The 13,857-nt window shown below is 35.9% G+C and overlaps 1 pseudogene; it reads left to right on the forward strand.

The window, feature by feature from the left end:
* The first annotated feature begins 2,264 nt into the window (after window positions 1–2,264).
* Window positions 2,265–3,887, forward strand: LOC100778479 (aspartic proteinase-like; annotated as a pseudogene).
* Window positions 3,888–13,857: the final 9,970 nt, after the last annotated feature.

Genomic DNA, 13,857 nt, shown 5'->3' on the forward strand with positions numbered 1-13,857 from the left:
GTTGTCAAATTAAATCTTCTGATCTAATTTAGTGTGTGTTGATTCATCAAATATATTTTTACACATAATTTTAATTAAAATCATATTAACTTTCTGCAAATAGTTAATTAAATAATTTTTAAATAATAATAAGATGATTTTTTTTTAATTGAGTGGAATAAATATTTTATCAACAAAAATTTCTAATTTATTTTTTTAATTAAAAATTTAAATATATATTAATCATTATATACACAAAATGGTTGATAATTGAAAAACATTATTTTGTTCCGTGTAAAAAGAAGTGGTGATATGGTGGGGTTTCAAAATCAAGATGTTTTGAACTTCCCGTAGACTATTGGATTACGATGGGCATTTATATCATCCATAATATAGCTTTCAAAGACTTTCAGTGCATAAAAATTACTTGTTTATCAGGTATTTTTATTCTAGAACAATTATTTTAGAATAAGATATTTTTTTAGAATAATTATTCTTCAATATTATTTTTTATTCTAAAAAAGGATAAATATTCTACAACCCTATTTTAAAATAGATTTGTAAAAAATTTGTAGTCACACCTAGATAGAGAGATGTGTTAAAAGTTTCACATAGATAAAAAGTCATGAGAAAAAATGAGACATGTTGGAGTCCCACATCAAATGAAGATAATGTCAAGATAAACTATATAAGTGGAGAGTAATCTTCATTTTACAAATTAATTTTGTAAAGTTAAATTAAGCTCATAAAAAATTTCCTTTCTGACAAAATCAAAAATATATTTTTTCAATAGTTAAGTTTACAGCGAATGAAAAATCATTTTTTAATAGTTAATATAATTTTTTCTGACCAGTTGTACCACTTTTTATTTTTTTTTCGTAAAATTTTATTTTAAAAAATCCTTATGTATGATAAAATATTTAAAATTTACAAATATATTTTTAATAATTTCTAGAATTATTTTGAAACAGATTTATAATATTTTTAAAATTTTAAATATAAAAATATTAATTTTGTAAACCAATTTAAAAAAATTAAGTTTTTATCATTTTTATTTTTTATAAAAGGGTCTTTATTTTTTTATTTATTTATAGTAATTTTTTTAAAAAATTATCTTATAAAACATTTTTTTTAAAATAAAAAATTCAAAACACTAAAATAATAAATATATAAATATAGACTATTTTGTCTCTTAAGTTTTTATTTAAGAATGAAGTATTATATTTAATAAAAATGGTATTTAATTTTTTTATCAGACATTTGTACTATTTTTAATGTTCAAAAGGATTATTTGATATGTAAAGAATGACAAATTTTCGATGCATCATTTTAGGGGAAGGAAGTCTACACCAACACAAACATTTCCTAGTAGATGAAAACGAACGTCCTGAAGCATCGAAGCGTGACACATCGCCTCTATGAAATGTGCCACTGTGTGAAGACGACATGGGAAACCCCCTAGCAGCCACCCCAGATCAATCGCACCATTTTCAACAAAAAATAATGTTCAAATACACAAATATCAAGCTCAACTAACTGAAACAACGTTGCACAAGCTAACTAGGATTCTCTCAGACACGTCAGCGTCCAAGTTAACTTTGTATGCTTGTAGGGACTGAAAACAACATTGGTTCCATTTGAGAGACTAAAAGAAGAAAAAAAAATATTTAAAGGACGAAAAATAATATAAATCATATTTGAAAAACTAAAAACATATTTAAATTTATAAAAATATAATAATCAAACATAATATTTTGGGAGTTAACAGTCCCAAATTTTAGCCTTTATTTTAAAAAATAATGTTATAAATAAAATACTTAATTATCAATTTAGTTCCCAAATTATTTTAATTGATTTAATTTGATTTTCAAATTTTTAAAAGATTCAATTTAGTTTTTAATTTTTTTTTAAATGCATAAATCTAATCTTTTTATCTAATTAAGTTAACATTGTTGGGATTGCAAATACCAAAAAATTTTGTTTGCAACTAGTGGTGATTTTTAAGTGCCACTATATTTATCACTATTTTTAAAAATAAAACTATTTCCATTTCTTCTTCTTCACTTTTGACTCTGCGCTATGCTTCATCCCTAAAGGGTTTCTCAGAGGAAAATTGTTGGTAGTAGCGAGTCATTGGTTCTCCATTGTTTTCAATGTTGGCGTTTAAGGTGGTGGTGATGGTTCTCCGATTTGAACTTGAGGGTTAAGGTGGAGGTGATGGTTCTTGAGTCATTTGTTCTCTTATCTAGTTGTTGGTGTTGTTTGGGTGGGATAAGGTGGTAGTGATGGAGTTGGAGTGGTGGGTGAAGGATGGGATTGGAGCACTGGTGTTGGGGGCCTGGGTGGTGGCGTGACGACACGATGGTGGTGTAGGGTTTGGGGAATGGGTCCGCATGTCCAAATCCGAGAGACATTGGTGTGGCACACACTGTTATAGTTGGTCGAACTTTCCTTCTTTGCTGACCCTTTGTAAAAAATCCTATGATGAAGCCCCCACCACCCCCCCTTCGCAAAAAAAAATTAATATTTATAATAAGTATTTTAAAAAATCATATTTAATATATTTTAATTGATTAGTAATGTAAAAATAAATTATATTAATAGTATATATTAAAACTAAACTTTTTCTTACTGTATACGTGTTACAAGATTTCTCATTACATATTAAACAATATTTAATTAATTTAATTGTAATATTAAATTTGTTAATAATTTGTTTAACACTTTTATAGTCATTTTTAAAATAATGAAAATGATTAAGATCTCATTATTTTAAAATTGTTTAACCTAATTAATTAAGATATATTTAGTCAAGTTTTTGGCAGAATATCTTATTTGGATCCTCAAAGTGTATGTATGCCGTCTTCAATTTATCATATTAGAATGTAAATATTTAATATATAACCCTGCATGTGTCATCAGTTGTAGATTTGTGTGGCATGCATCTTTCATCTATTGTCATATGAGTTTACTAAATTTGCTTGAATCTGAGGTTCATTAATCTATGTGTGGTTACACCGATTTTTTTTAGCAAAAATAATGAATACTTCACATTAATATTTTATGCCACAAATGTGACTAGCAAAATCTCTTTCCCATTTTGAGTTGGATAATTAATGCATCTCAATGATTAACTAGTTTTTGTTTGCATCTTTGTCACATGGAAAAACAAGTTTACAAAGTCATGGGGATAAGGGAAAGTAGATATATTGCTTGAACTTTCTGTCTGACTGAATTGAGATTCATATAAATTTGGTTGATTAGATTCTTGCCTATGGTCATGAGTGGGTATGTTTGAAAGATCTGATTTTTTCACTTGACACCTTTTAGACACAGCCGAAGAAGATCTGTTCCCGAATTGGATTGTGTGCTTTGATGGGACTCGTGGTGTTGAGTGAGTCCCAAAGATATTTTAATTCCTTGAATCTTTGGTCGTTTATTTAAATAGTATAGTATATTTTATGTAAAATTTTCATTTTATTATTTGTTCCTTCCTCCCTTCAGTGTGGGGATCAAGAGTGTTGTGGATGAGAATGAAAGAAAATCATCGGGTGATCATCATGGTGCTGCTTGTCCTGCGTGTGAGATGGCTATTGTTTGGATGCAGAACCAGCTGAGCCGAAATCAGACACAAGATCAGATACTAAGTTACATCAACCAGGTGAGTCAGTTGTCTTTTTTCTATTCAAGCATCCTGCTGCATCTCTTGATTTATTGCCTCATGATGACATTGCAGCTTTGCGATAAAATGCCTAGCCCGATGGGAGAATCAGCTGTTGACTGTGCGAATATCTCTTCATTACCTGTAGTGTCCTTTACTATTGGTGGAAGAACTTTTGAGCTTATCCCAGAGGAGGTATGATTAGTTGTTTTTCCAATGGATGATCACTAACCAAATTTAATTTAATTTAATGAAAAAAGATAAATTCATGAAGAGCAGTGGGAGTTATAGTAGGAGAGGACCAGGCAACATTTTATAGAAAAATAAAAACAAGAACAAATTTGAAATTAAAGTTAGTTACATCGAGAACTTTAAGGTGTCTCTGCAATTGCATAGCTATACCTAGGGAAACACGTCCTATAGGTGACTTATTTTTCATAGATTAATGTTAGCCTGATTTAATGGTTTACTAGTTAAGTGGTTTAATCAGATTGACATTTGGTTAAAATGTGGTTACATGAGTCTTCTTCTATTATGTGCAACTGATAGAATTAATCAATACAATGTTATAGTAGAAAGTAAAAACTAAAAATTGTCTTTTGTGCATATCTTTGAAATATAAAGAATTTGGATTTCTTTCTCATCTTGTCTACTGACTTATTTGAGTAGAAAACTGGGGTTTAATTCAGCCCTAAAAGTTAGCTCATAGAGTGAGGGTTGCCTTCACCTTATATGCTCTGTCTTGACACTATCTCTAGTCAATGTGGGATTTTGATTTTTTTTCTAATTCACCCCCTCACGCCCGGCACTCTTTGGGCTTGGTGCGTGGTCCTTTTGAATGGATCTAGGATAGGCTCTGATACCAAGTAGAAAACTGGGGCCTAACTCAACCCTAAAAGCTAGCTCATAGAGTGAGGGTTGCCCTTACCTTATATGCTCTGTCATGACACTATTTCTAGTCAATGTGGGATTTGGATTTTTTTTCTAATTATTTGGTCATGATCATATGAGAACCAGACTAATAGCAGCAATGGAGGTGACAAAAGAAAAAAAGTAATGAGAAAAATGGTTAAAATTTCATTGTCACATGTTATCGTTGTAGAACATTTTTATGAATGGTACACCAAAAAATAACTTGTCTTCCTTTTTATCTGTATTTAAGATTTAAGATTGTGAATGTATATATACATGATTTTGATGATGCCAAAGAAGAATCAAACAAGACCGCTTCAAAGGATAAGCACTGCTTCTAGATTAATACAAGATTGTTTCAACAAACAAAGCATTGCTTCAAGATTTCTTCAAAATCAAGTCTTGCCTCAAAACAAAAGGTTTCAAAGTCACCCAAGGCTCTGGTAATCGATTACCAGGCAGTGTAATCGATTACCAGAAGGGAAGTTTGAAAAATAGTTGTTAATAAGGGTTTTCAATTTGATTTTTGAACCTGTAATTGAATACTATATGTTTGTAATCGATTACCAGCAACATAACTTTTGAAATTCAAGTTCCAAAGTCATGACCCTTCAAAATATAACTGTGTAATCGATTATCATAAACCTGTAATCGATTACCAGTGAAGAATTTCAGAAAAACCTTTTTGAAAAGATACATCTCTTTAAACCATTTTGAAAAGGCACGAAGGACCTATATATGTGTGTGTGTGTCTAACTTCAAAAAGGATGAGAGAGATATTCCAAGAGAACTTCATTGTCAAATACTCTCTCAAAAGAAATCTTTGGCAAACACTTGCAAAAATCTATAAGGATTCTTACAAGATCTTCAATTGTAATATCCTTCTCTTAAAGAGAGAATTCCTCTTTTTTTTTCTTATTCAAAGTGATTGATTAAGGGACCGAGGGTCTCTTAGGTTGTAAGGAATTCTGAACACAAGGAAAGGGTTGTCCCTGTGTGGTTCAGACTTTGTAAAATGAGTTTTACAAAGATAGTAAAAAATCTCAAGTGGGTTGCTTGAGTAGTGGATGTAGGCACAAGAAGTGGCCGAACCAGTATAAATCAAGTTTGCATTTCTCTCTTCCCTTATCTCATTTATTTTGTTGCAATTAATTTTGTCTTGCATATTTAAAAAATATTATTAAATTGATTGTTACTTCTTTTGCATTTTGAGCTTATCTCATTTAGAAGGGGATTAAAAGTTTGTTAATGGGAAAGTAATTCACCCCTTCTTAAGATAACTGAGGCCATTTGTCCAACAAGTGGTATCAGAGCAGGATTCTTGTATAAAGTTTAAAAACTTTCAAGAATAGATATGGCCTCCTCATCTAACTTTCAATTCCTAAGGGAAATTTTATTAATAGGGGCCTCTTATGTTCAATGGCGAGGATTATCACTATTGGAAAACCTGAATGCAGATCTTTATTGAAGCCATAGATTTAAAGATATGGGAAGCCATTGAATTTCACCCTTTTATTCCTACAATGGTAGAGAGAAATGCAACTATAAAAAAAAAACCCAGTAAAGAATGGAATGATGATGAAAGAAGAAAGAAGAAGGATGAAAAATGAGATTTGAGTGTCCTGACTTTAAAAGAAGAATGAAAATATCCGACAAGAGGAATTTCAAAGAAAAGAAAGAAAAGAAAGCATACATCACTTGGGAAGATAATGACATAAATTCTTCAAGTGATCCAAAAAATAAAATTATAAATCTCGGTCTCATGTTAAAAGACTATGAAAGCGGAGAAGAGCAAAGTTGATACATTGATAGCAGTTGCTCCAAACATATGGTGGGATATGCATCAAAGGATATTCATATTTCTGCTAAAAATTGTGAATATGTGATTTATGGAAACAACAAACAAATGCCACTTGATCATTAAGCCCAACAAATGATATCAATGATACCAAAAAGGTCACTTATTTTTTATTGATTACTTTTGATTATTTTTGCCTATGATTGTTAACTTTTGTTTGAGTTTTGATGCTTGTTTTCTGTTTGAGTTTTTTATTGTCTTTGATGATTATTTTCTTGTGATTGTTCTTGATTGAGTTTTGATTGTCTTTGATGATTGTTTTTAATGATTGTCTTTGATGATTATTTTTAATGATTGTTCTTGATTGAGTTTTGATTGTCTTTGATAATTTTTTTATGATTGTTTTTGATTGAGTTTACAATTTTGATGATTGTGTTTGAAGGTTATGTTTATTATTGATTAGTTTAGATAATTTTTTTTTTACATCTTTTGATTGTTTTATAGTGAATATGTATTTTTGTCGGTGTAAAATAGTCTTTTTTAATGCCTTTTGGTATCACTTGACTCTCATACATTGCAACAAGTGGTTTTCTCCTCTCTGGTCATGATTTGCTTTTGATGTTGATAAAAGGGGAGAGATAGATAAAAGATAAGAGAGTAAGGGAAATTATCTATTCTTTATGAGACAACTTTTTATATATGAAATATATGAAATCTTCAACTGTCTCATATAAGCAATCATTGCAAAATCAAGGGGGAGTAAATTATATACAAATAGATATTTTTTTGTTGTTGCTCCTAATCTACATGTGGTTGTCATAATCAAAAAGGGGGAAAATGTAAATCATGTAGGTTTTGATGATGTAGAAAAGAATTTGCTATATAATGAGTGTCATCATCAAAAAGGGGGAGAATGTGAATCATGTATGTTTTGATGATGTAAAAAAGAAGTCGCTTGATTGTCATCATCAAAAAGGGAGAGAATGTGAATGTATGTATACATGATTTTGATGATGCCAAAGAAGAATCAAACAAGACCGCTTCAAAGGATAAACATTGTTTCTAGATTAATACAAGATTGATTCAACAAACAAAGCCTTACTTCATGATTTCTTCAAGATCAAGCCTTGCCTCAAAACAAAGGGTTTCAAAGTCACCCAAGGCTCTGGTAATCGATTACCAGGCAATGTAATCGATTACCAGAAGGGAAGTTTGAAAAAATAGCTGTTAATAAGGGTTTTCAATTTGATTTTTGAACTTGTAATCGATTACCAAGAATGGAACTCTTGAAATTCAAGTTCAAAAGTCATGACCCTTCAAAATATAACTGTGTAATCGATTACCAGAAACCTGTAATCGATTACCAGTAAAGAATTTCAGAAAAATCTTTTTAAAAAGACACATTTCTTCAAACCATTTTGAAAAGGCACAAAGGACCTATATATATGTGTGTGCCTGACTTCAAAAAGGATGAGAGAGATATTCCAAGAGAACTTCATTGTCAAATGCTCTCTTAAAAGAAATCCTTGGCCAAACACTTGCAAAAATCTATAAGGATTCTTACAAGATCTTCAATAGTAACATCCTTCTCTTAAAGAGAGAATTTCTCTTCTTTCTTCTTATTCAAAGAGATTGATTAAGGGACCGAGGATCTCTTAGGTTGTAAGGAATTCTAAACACAAGGGAAGGGTTGTCCCTGTGTGATTCTGACTTTGTAAAAGGAGTTTTACAAAGATAGTGAAAAATCTCAAGTGGGTTACTTGAGTACCGGACATAGGCACGAGAAGTGGCCAAACCATTATAAATCAAGTTTGTATTTCTCGCTTCCCTTATCTCATTTATTTTGTTGCAATCAATTTTTTCTTGCATGTTTAAAGAACATTATTAAATTGATTGTTGTTTCTTCTGCATTCTGAGCCTATCTCATCTAGAAGGGGATTAAAAGTTTGTTAGTGGGAAATTAATTCACCCCTTCTTAAGATAACTGAGACCATTTGTCCAACAAAGATGTGAGATTACACGCTAAGCCTGGAACTGCCCACTAAGTGAGTGTTGCGCGGTGGGCCTGGATTACACGTTGAGCAAGCTATCCAATTCTTCTTTTTCTTCACAATTTTTTGTTGAATTCCCTCTAAAACAGTTCAATTCTTCTTCTTTTGAACTTTGCTGATTAAAAATAGCAAAGATGTTACTTTTTTCATTATTTCATTAAAAATAGTAATAAAATAAATAAATTATACCCACTTATTAATCCAAATTGACTATTAAATTAGCTTATATTTCGCGGTTATCAGTAACAAAAACAAAAATAAGAACACTAAGATAATTTATAAAATGAGATAGGAATCCTTTAATCACTATAAAAATAAACTGCAACAAAAACTTACTGAGAATGAATCGCTAATGAGATTGCAAAAAGAGAATGTGAATGAGAAATGGAGACCACCATCAATTGAAGCACAAAATCTGTGATTACAAGTTGAAACCATTCAATGATAAATTCATATAGTGAAAAATTACCCTGTGATTCTAACAAAGGATTCAAATCTAGTGCTTGAGGCTCACCTTTGAGGAGAGAGAGATCGTGCAGATAAGAAAGATTAAGAAAATAGAGAGATCACATCCAGATCAAGAAAAGTAAGTATGGAAGCTAGGTTTTCAGCATGATGGATGAGATTGTCATAGGAGAAGCGTTGGCTGGTGGCAGAATCGATGAAGACGATGATCGATCTGGGCAAGTTACGGTGGAGACAGTGACGTTCGGCGGAGGGAGGGGGAGGAGTGGCTTGAGGTTGTGGAGGGTTATGGAAGCAACAAAAAGAGAAACATGAGAGTGGAAGTATGAGATTTTTTGTAAAATACAAAGATCAAAATTAAAGCAGAGGGGGGGGGGGGGGCTTAAACTGGAGAAATGAAAAATAAAAAAAAATATTGCAAATGAAAATCACATAAGTGGATGCGGATATGTTATGAAAATAAATTATCTTTACAAACCATTAATTTAATTTAGAGTAAATACTAGTATTTGTTGACCTAAATTTATTAGCCACTAAGACATGTAGATTAGAAAGTATTTATTGGAAATTGTATTATTGGCACTATAAATTTGTCAGCAAATGGTCATTTTTGGGGTAGTGTTATTTCAAAGCTTGGTTTCAGGATGTGGTTACCAACTTGGATGAGGAAGGCAAAGCAATGTTTTGTGGTTGAGCATGGCCATTGTGGTTTAGTAGAAACCAGTGTGTTTTCAAGGATCAGAGGATGAAATGCAATAAGGTTATATATATGCAAAATGTTCCAAGCTATGCCTGCCAACCCTATCGGCCAATCAACAGGAGAGAAGGTCAGCAAGAGACTGTGGTATGGAAAGCTCCCGCGGTAGGGTTTTATAAAGCAAATTTTGATACTGCAAATAGAAACAACATAGACACGGGTATCAGCCTGATTGTTCTGGATCAAGGACGAAATGTCATAGCAGCTACAAGCCTACAACATATTTTTTTGAACCTGTTGGGATCAAAGGAAGCAGAGGTTGCTACTTTTAGATGGGCGATTATAACTATAGCTGAACTGTGTCTAACAGATGTTATTTTTTAAACTGATAGCTTGCTTCTATACCAATAGTAGAAAAAGAGAGATGTGCAAGGTGGCTCTTGTTTCATATTGATACGGAAGCAATACCAGGGGTACAACAAGCAAAACATGATCAAACAGGGAAGGTGCAGAAAGAAGAAAAGCCCAAAAGAAAAACATCAAAGCCCGCATACCTCAGAGATTACATCTGAAGGTTCATGACAGCATTTCCATCCTTGGTGATTTTATCGAAAGGCAGGAGACAAGGATAACCAACTTGATTCTGGAATCATCCCTTAGGCACAAAAAGATAAGAATTCCGTTAGGGAAGAATAGTATAAATAAGCATGTAATAATACAATCAGAATCATGAATGAATGAGAATTTTCCTTTACCTTCATTGTTCTCTTCCTTTCTCTTCTTCTCGGAGGGTTCTGGTCCTCGAAAACCAGAGTTACCCAGCAGCACGTATCAACTAGTGCTCTCGTTGTCACTTTCATGGCTTCTTCTTCCCAGATAAGCTTGAGGAACTCATTATTTGCCTTACCAACCAACAACTCACCTTAACCAACAAAATCGATGACCTCCTTCAACATGTTACTCATTCATCTCCACAGCATCCACCGTATCAGCCTCCATTACATCGTTCCTTCTCTAAACCCAATTCCTGCATAGAACCACAGACTTAAATTAGATGTGCCTCGAGTATCATGGGACTCCAGAATATGACAGACTCACAATTGCCTCCTTCTATATGGAGGGAAGAGCCTTGGCCTGGTTTCAGTGGATGACCAGCAATGGTCAATTCACTTCCTGGCCCGTTTTCTTGCAAGCCCTCCAAACGAGGTTCGCACCATCGCAATATGAGGACCCTACAGGGGCTCTATGCAAGCTAATGCAGAAGGGTTCAGTCGCGGCTTACCTGGCGGAGTTTGAGGACTTAGCGAATCGCGTTGTCGACGTTCCTCCACCGTTTCTCCTCAGCTGCTTCGTCTCCGGCCTCCTTTCGGAGATATGTCGAGAGGTTCAAGCTCATCAACCTCTCACCATCTACCAAGCTGCTGGTCTCGCCCGTCTTCAAGAAGACAAGCTCTCCGACCATCGTCCCCCACCCCCGCCACCCCGCCCTCGACCACCACCACTTCCCAACCCTAACCCCATTCGACCTAACCGCCTTCCACCTCTTCTCTCGCCACCCCCATGCCTAAATCCTCCCCCACCCTTCAAACGTCTCACCTTCGAAGAGATAGCCTCTCGCCGTGAGAGAGGTCTCTACTTCTCTTGCGATGAGAAATACCATCGAGGGCATCGCTGCGCCTCTCGGGTGTTTCTCCTAATCGCAGAAGAGGAAGCTAACCCTAACCCACCTCATATAGACACCTTTGACCCAGGCCCAGACCCGAACCCCGACCTAGTTCCCGACCCGGACCCATACCCGGCCCAACTAAGCCTTAACTCCCTGGCGGGTCATATTGCTCCTGAAACTTTGCGTTTCATGGCCACCATCTCCGGCCACGACATGGTGTTGCTGGTGGACGGCGGCAGCACCCACAATTTTATTCAGCACCAACTTGTGGATCAATTGGGCCTTCCGACGCGACCCACCACACTGTTACGTGTTATGGTCGGTAATGGACAACATCTCTAGCGCCTCTCCATTTGTGAGTCCATTTCCATCATCATTCAATCCACAGAATTCATTGTTGACCTTTATGTGCTTCCCCTCTCCGGTGCCAATGTGGTTCTTGGTGTACAATGGCTCAAGTCTCTGGGCCCAGTCCTCATCGATTACAACACTTTAGCCATGCAATTCTTCTATAATGAGAAATTGATCACATTACAGGGATACATTGATGCTTCGTTGCATGCCCTTTCCCCCTTACAATTTAAACGTCTCTGTCGCACTCACAGTGAAACTACCTTTTACCACATCACATTATTATCTCCTCCGTCCTCCCTCAACAACCAAGAACCACCCCCTGTTGTTCAACCACTCATCTCTAAATATGAGAGCCTCTTTCACCCTCCTACAACTCTACCCCCAATTCGCGACACTGACCATCATATACATTTACTCCCTCAAGCTTCTTCGGTCAACGTCAGACCGTACCGATACCCCCATTATCAGAAGCAAAAAATTGAGAATCAGGTTGATGACATGTTGCAGCGAGGCTTCATATAACCAAGGCCAAGCCCGTTTTCCTCACCCGTGCTGTTGGTCAAGAAGCATGATGGCTCTTGGTGCTTCTGCGTCGACTACCGTGCTTTAAATGCCTTGACGGTGCGTGACCGGTTTCCAATTCCGACTGTGGACGAGCTCTTGGACGAATTAGGAGGCGCCAGTTACTTTTCGAAGCTCGATTTGCTCCAAGGTTATCATCAGATTCGCATGCATCCTGATGATATTCCTAAAACGGCCTTTCGAACGCATCACGATCACTATGAATTCAAAGTGATGTCGTTCGGACTCTGCAACGCCCCATCGTCATTTCAGGCCACCATGAATTCCATTTTCCGGCCATATCTCTGTCAATTCATCATCGTCTTCTTTGACGATATCCTTATATATAGTACCTCCATTGACGACCACCTGCAACATTTGGAGCTTGCTTTTCAGGTATTGTTGACTCATCAATTTACATTAAAACTCTCGAAATGTTCTTTCGCGCAGACTCAAGTTGAATATCTCGGACACATGGTCTCTCAAAGAGGTGTTGAACCCTTTGCCGTGAAGGTTGCAGCTATTCAACAATGGCCGCCTCCTCGAACAACGAAGGCCTTACACTGTCTTTTGGGATTGGCCGGTTTCTATCGCAGATTTATACGAGGCTATGCTACGATTGCTGCCCCTTTGGTCAAGGCAACCACCATTAACCCCTTTCAATGGTCGTCTACGACCCAATCTGCTTTTGACCAATTGAAGCTCGCTTTGTCAACTGCTCCAGTTTTAGCACTCGCTGATTTTCAATCACCATTCACCGTCGAGACGGATGCTTCCGGCATTGGAATGGGTGCCGTGTTGTCTTAGAAGGGCCATCCTATCGCGTATTTTAGTAAGCCTTTCAGTGCCAAGCTCCTTCGATCGTCCACCTATGTCCGGGAACTCTTTGCCACCACTGCTGCCATTAAAAAGTGGCGTCAATATTTACTTGGTCGCCGGTTTCTCATTATCAATGATCACCGAAGCTTAAAAGAGCTCCTCACTCAAGCGATTCAAACTCTCGAACAACATATGTACATTGCTCGCCTCATGGGGTACGATTATGAAATTCAATATCGTTCCGGCACACATAACCAGGCTGCTGATGCTCTGTCGCGGCTACCGGAAATGGAGTCTTCTTGTTCTATGATGCTTTCAGTTCCTTGTTTCAATTTCCTCGAGGAACTTCATCATCAACTTCATCATCATCCTGAGTATATTCAGCACCATCGCGAGATTGTGGACAATCCGGCCAAATATCCCCATTACTCCCTTACTGACAAGCTCATTCTTCATTGCGTTCGTATTTGGTTACCTCGCACAATTCCCATTATTCAGACACTTCTCACGGAATACCATTCCACCCCTACAGGTGGTCATGCCGGAATTATGAAGACTTTGGCTCGCATTTCCGAGAATTTCACGTGGTCTGGTCTCCGAGATGACATCACCCAGTTCATCACTAACTGTGTCGACTGTCAACTCACGAAATATGAAACAAAGAAAATGGTCGGCCTCTTATGCCCTTTGTCGGTGCCCCACAGGCCATGGGAGGACCTTTCATTGGATTTTATCGTCGGATTGCCGGCGTATCATGGCCACACCACAATCCTCATGGTCGTCGACCGATTTTCTAAGGGCGTACATCTGGTAGCTTCGTTATTTTTAGATATTGTTGTCAAACTCCATGGCGTTCCTCGCAGCTTGCTTTCCGACAGGGATCCCCTGTTTATC

This window comes from Glycine max, chromosome 3 (genome assembly GCF_000004515.6).
Source record: "Glycine max cultivar Williams 82 chromosome 3, Glycine_max_v4.0, whole genome shotgun sequence".
NCBI classification, from domain to species: Eukaryota; Viridiplantae; Streptophyta; class Magnoliopsida; order Fabales; family Fabaceae; genus Glycine; species Glycine max.